A 6,169-nucleotide genomic window follows, 5' to 3' on the forward strand; every position below is an offset into this window, starting at 1 on the left:
CTGCAGTTAGATGGGCCAGGCAGATCGCAACGGGAGGTCTGAATCCTACCCAGCAGAGGCTCTCTCTAATTGGTCCAAGAAGCATTCCGGCACCTCGTATTGAACCTCCTGCGGCCCAGGTAAGGCATACCTAGCAACATCGCCGGGAGGGATGGCAGTTATGTGCTTGCAGTCGCTGGCAGCAGTGCATTCCAGCTTGTGTGGGAGGGAGGCTGGGGCCTTGCGAGGGGGCCCGTGGGAAGAAGATTACAAGACCGTCGCGCATCTCGGATTGAGCGTCTCAGGTGACGCTTTCCTGAGCGCGAGCCAAGTCCGGGCTGCTAAGAGGATTCCTTTCCTTTCCTTTCCTTTCCTTTCCTTTCCTTTCCTTTCCTTTCCTTTCCTTTCCTTTCCTTTCCTTTCCTTTCCTTTCCTTTCCTTTCCTGTGCGACAGGCAGCCAGCTCGCCGCGCTGCGGTGACATCAGGCCGCTCGGCAGACGTCGCTTCCTCAAATGCACTCGCACGCATGCCAAGAGCAGCGCCGCTCTCCAAGCACGGGTGGGATCAGAGAGTGTTACTCAGCACCTATCCAAGTCTGCTCCCAGAGGAGGATCCACATCGTAACACTCACAAAGCGCACTTTTGCCCACAGCAAAGGGTTAGGGTTAGCATCAAGGAAAAGCACACACATCAGTTCACGCTGTGAATTGACCTTTGTAGCTTGGAGGGCAGAATAGACACGACTGAGGAAAAGCCAAGTCCGACAAGTACAGGGACATGGAAAGCCGTAGAATCTTGTAACGTGCACGGGAGGCCCAGATAGGGAGGCTTAGCACTTCAGGCAAATCATTTGACTGTCCTTGCTCTGCTCAGAACGTCAGTCCTGTTCCTTATCCGAACTTGCGATTTATTCAAACGAAGCATCGACGATAGGCCGGGCAAGGCAGGTTTTGACATGCGTGTTTCTCACAGGACAGCTACGATATGCATGTCCTGCAGTATACCTTGAAATGTACTGGACAGTCCATTAAAAACAATTGTGTTTTTTGGGGGGGTCGATCAAATATTGGGCTTGTCGCTTGGAAGCAATGGGGAAAGTAAGCCAAAAGTAGCCTCGACCACTTGGGCGCATCATCGGAATATTTGCTGACCATATAGTCGAATATATTCTTGCAGCGGCCCACTGTGAAATTCCTCATGAGAATTTGATTTGGGACCAAAAATATTTGGGCCTTCTTGTCTTAATGAGGTAAACAAAGGCTATGTGAGTGAGGAAGAGAGGAAAAAGAAGGGTGGGGCGTGGAGGGGGAGTCCTGCACGCACACAGACTCATCAAGTTTTACACACACACTGTGGCACACAAAAATGCACACACACACACATCCTAGCATGGAAAGCCACAAGTTTCTAATTATATCCTGACTGACTTTCAAATAAAAAGCGTTTACAGCCAATTGGTTTGCGTAACCGCCATTCCTGTCCGTATGGCGCGATGACACCAATTGTAGCCTGAGACAAGAAACAGTTCCTTGCTTTCATTTGCCATGCCTTTATGTTGTATTGCCAAGCCCTCAAACCAATAGAAAAAGCATATTTTCCCACTAATGACTGCGTGAGCTGTAGAGTCTGTCTTTGACATGGGGGTGTCTGTGTGTTCAAACCAAGCATAATTAGACCTCGGCAACTGCATGAAGAACAAAACACATTTGAAAGACGATGCTCCGCTTCCCAGAGACACTCTGCGCTGTGGTTTGGGCATGATGCTCAACACGAGCTGCAGGAAAGAAAAAAAAAAAAAACGGGCCCTTTCATAAGCACAAGGAGACGTACGCATTCACAGGCACATGCGCTCCTACCTGTGGATGTATGCGGGCGCGATCCGTGTCGCCGCTGTCCGCCGGAAACCGCCTGTGTCCAATTGGTCAAATTGATTCTCATGGTCCGGCCCTACTTTGGCTCCAATTTTTACACAGCCAATTTAAAGTGGTGAAAAGATGAAATCCCAACATAAAATCACAGGTTGCCGTCCGCTTTTGAACACAACTTGTGGTTGAGTGTAGCAGAGGTGCGGCGGCACAACTGCCTCCATTGGTCGCCTCTATTTACCGTCCGAGTGTTTTCTTTTGTTTTGTTTTGGGTTTTTTTTTTTTTTTTTTTGGGTGGGAGAGTTTAGACAATAACGAGTGAAAATAGTAAGTTTCGCTGGATTAAGTTGGCCTGTTGGTTTAACATCAATCGATGTTGCTTGACGCTCGGACTTTGAAGCTGGCTCGCTTTGTACACAAGACAATACTTGACTCCTTTTCGACTTCCTCCGCTGCGCTTGTCGTTATTTTTCCTAGGAGAGGAACCATTTTAAAAAAGAAGCGCTGCGGGATTTGGGTTGCGTCTCTGTCAAGCGATTTCTAACGTATATTTTCATATATTTTGGACGACATGAATCAAGCAGTGCATGTCTCATTGAGTTGAAAGTGCCGCTCCGGAAGCCAGTGGCGGCCGAGAATGAAGTGAAGGCTTCATCGGGGGTGTGAAAGCTGGTTTTGTTTTGTTTCGTCCTCCTGCCGGGCAAACGAGCTCATCGTCGGGCTGCGCGTAGCGCAGGTGCGCCTCTTCTTCGTCACCTCCGACCCTCGACCCCACAAAGGCCTTTGTGAACGCCATTGACTCGCCGGTCCAATCAACCAAAGTGCAGTCCATTGCCAACATTTCTTCTCTCCCTTTCTCTGGCCATTTTCCACTCCTCTCAAGACAGCAATTAGCAACAATACGAGTGGGTTAGAGCCCCTATTCACAGCTCACAATGCCAGGAAGCGTTGTGAGCCAACAATTAGCAGCAAGCATGCAGGCGGTGTGGAGCGTCACCGCCGTTGCGGGGCGTTGCACAAAGCCGGCCGGCTCTGCGTTTGACGGGGGCGGAGGGCATTCATGTTTGCCGTTAATCTTATACGTTAACGGCTACATTATGTGTCCCTGTGTGACCTATGTCTTTGTAAGACTGAAAATGTCCCCACTGTGGGATCAATAAAAGCCTTCTTATCTTATCTTATCTTATCTTATCTCATCTCCCCGGCCGATCGGCTCGCCGGATTGGGAGCGTGCGTCTCATTCGCGTCGGGCACCTAGCGCTTGCGGGACCGGGCCTAAAGCGAAGCCTCCCCAACGGGCTTTGAGGCGCGAACGACGTGGCCTCCGCTCTTCCTGTCGTGCCTTGTGCACAAACGCCACGAGCTAGCTCTTTGTATGCGGTGCCGAGGTAGCGACAAGAAGAGGTGCGGGCTCGGGGTCCGGCCTGCTAACAGCGAGCTGCTCGCCGCGTGAGGGTCGGCCCCCACTGCCCCGCGGAGGATGCGCCCGGCTCGCCACCGACTGCCCGCCAGAAGGTCACCGGCAGAAGGTGGAGGCTTCGCTCGCCGTCGCGCTGTCACGCAAATGAGGGCAAAGTCTCAAGCGGTGTTAGAAGCGCCGCAGTGCAAACGCTGGCTTTCAAAAGCAACTCGCGTGGGTTCCCGTCTGCCGTGCGCCGCAGGGAGCTGCTTCCCTGCGAGCCGAAACTTTGGGACCGACCGCCAGGGGAAGCCGCGGAGGGATGAAGAGGCTCGGGCGGGCCGCTTGGGCATCCGGCCGTCTTCCGTTATCCGCACCGCTTACCCTGACGTGGGACCGCTTCGCCATTTGAAGACAAATGGCAGAATGATTCAAATAGGTGGACTTTGCCGCTAAATTCAAATTTGGAAGACGAATCGGCGGCGCATGAGCACATTTTGGACTTGCGGCGCATGAGCACATTTTGGACTTGCGCTTGAAGGCTTGCGCCTTGCAGTCCAACGCACGCCTCAGCGAGCGCATCCACGGTCACGCGGCCGAACGTGGGCCGATTCAGCGCGAATGAGTGTTTCATTCGTGATGCAATGCGATGAGAGCCAACGCACGCACGTAGGCAGGCGGGCACGCACCAACGCACGTAATCCCCCCCCTCATTAGGTGCATTGTGGGGATGCTGATGTCATGCAAGTTAATCTGTTGGCCTCTGGTTGGCTCGCCGGCCCAGCGGGAGCTCTTTGTGTACCACATTAGCCCGGTCCCGCCCCCTGGAGACAGATTCATTAAGAGTGACGCTGATACCCGAGTCCCCACCTCTTTAGTGTGTGTGTGTGTGTGTGTGTGTGTGCGTGCGCGTGTGTGTGCCTGTGTGTGTGCGTGTGTGGGGGTGGGTGTGTGTGTGCGTGTGTGCGTGTGCGCGTGTGCGTGCCAGAGACAATGACGCAAAGACGCAGGCCATAAAGGCACTACTTTCTCAGCATGTGCCCGAGAGCACGCGTAGACCAGACGTGTGTGCGTGCGTGTGTGCAGGTGTGTGCATGTATAAGTGTTTAGAAACAAACAAAATACACTTTTCAACTGTGAGGCGATTGAGTGGATGCACAAAATAGCGTCTAAGTGGCTTGCATGTTCGGCTTGGAAGAAAGGGCATAAGTTATCTCAAAAACAGCCGTGCATTACCACCCAGTGGCAGAATCAAAAAATAATACAAAATCAGGTTCCATCGGCTGCATGAAATCATTTTAGATGATCCAATGCGTCTGCTTGATCGCGGCGGACCATGTCTGTAGAGGCCCAAAATCAAAAAGAGAAGAGAGTCGATTTTCGGGCTTGACTAGGAAAGAACTTAGGGCTTAATGCTTAGGGCTTGGGCTTGACTTGAAATCGGCAAGTCAAGTCCAGTCAGAAGAGGCCAAGGATGAGCGCGACTCTGTCACAGAGGCATTCCCCGGCCCAAGCCGCCATTTGCCTTTGGGCGTGACCCCAATTGCGGGAATGTCATCCGGCCGACACGCAGCGCCTCAAAAACCCAGCCGCCGGGTGCCATCGGGCCGCTCGGCAGAAAACGCAACGGCCACTCGGAGCGCAGATCCGGAAAAGGGACGACATGACGACCGGAGGCCTGCGCAGGATGGGATTCTTCCTGGAGCCTTTTGCCGCAACGGTCGAGCTTCTCTCTTCCCTGGAAATCTCCCAAAAGGCAAGAGCGGTGGTGGGAAGGCGCTTTCTCTCGGGCCGCTCACGTTTCCATACTTTGCCTCCTCTTTTGAAGCGTGTGCTCAATTTCTATTCTTTCTCATCCTTTTTACATTTGACGGCCTTCTTTGTGTGCAGGCTGTGGGAAAGTTTCCTGCAATGGTGAGGTCATCCACCACCGACACCCCTAGGACCCCCCCCACCCCCCCACCCCCTCTCACACACTCTCACACCATCACATCTCCCCCCACCCCAACTTGACATGCTGTTCCCCTTTCTCCTGACCCTGCGCCTGTCCTATTTCCACTTCCACAACGATCTTCAAGAAGGATGTTGAATGGAGCCCAATTCAAAGCCTACGTCGGATTATCTCTCCCCTAAAAATCGCAAGACCCAAGATAGACACAGTCATCTATGTGTCACCAGGGGGGCTTTTTTTCCCTTGCTTACATATTGGAAGTTCTTCATTTTTTGAAATTCTGTCTCAGAACTGAGTTTTTGTTCAATCCACGAGCCCTTCATTTCGCAATGCACTCAATTGAGTCAATTCACGTGGTGTTGTTCGAAAAGGTGACTACTTACTGCCACCTACTGGCAGCAAACCTGTACATCACCAAGCTAATGCCGGATGAAGGCTCAGCCCAATATTGAAGAGAGGCGGGCATCTTTTGTCCATGTCAAAGTTACTTGGGTACACCTTCAAACTTGGCCAATCTGGCCGAGTGTATCAAGTTCTTTGATTTTGTTTTTTTCCAAATGCATCAAGCGCGTTCAAATGACCGAAGAACGTGACGTCATCGAAGCGAAGAGTCCAAGCGAGTGAGCAAATCACCGTTTTTCTCTCTTTCTTTCTAAACATTGAACTTGACGAAGACACACATTATTTGTATAGCCTGTTCCTGTCTAACGATTTGTTTGCGCACCGCGCAATACTTTACAGCAAGTGCGATCATTTCAAGTATAGGCGCACCATCCAAGCATGAAAAGATTTTCTTTCCGAAGCAGAAAGCAAACAAAATGTTTCCTCACTAGGACTGAAAGTGTTGAAACCGGTGACCCCTACGCTTCGAAGAGGTCCGACAAGAAAGCAACATGACCATTTCTGCAGTTGGTTTCTCCTAAAACTGTACTGCCAACCACGGTATACCCAAAAAATGCAGGCTAATACCAAGC

This window comes from Filicampus tigris, chromosome 12, assembly GCF_054856515.1.
Source record: "Filicampus tigris isolate MCC_2025a chromosome 12, RoL_Ftig_1.0, whole genome shotgun sequence".
NCBI classification, from domain to species: domain Eukaryota; kingdom Metazoa; phylum Chordata; class Actinopteri; order Syngnathiformes; family Syngnathidae; genus Filicampus; species Filicampus tigris.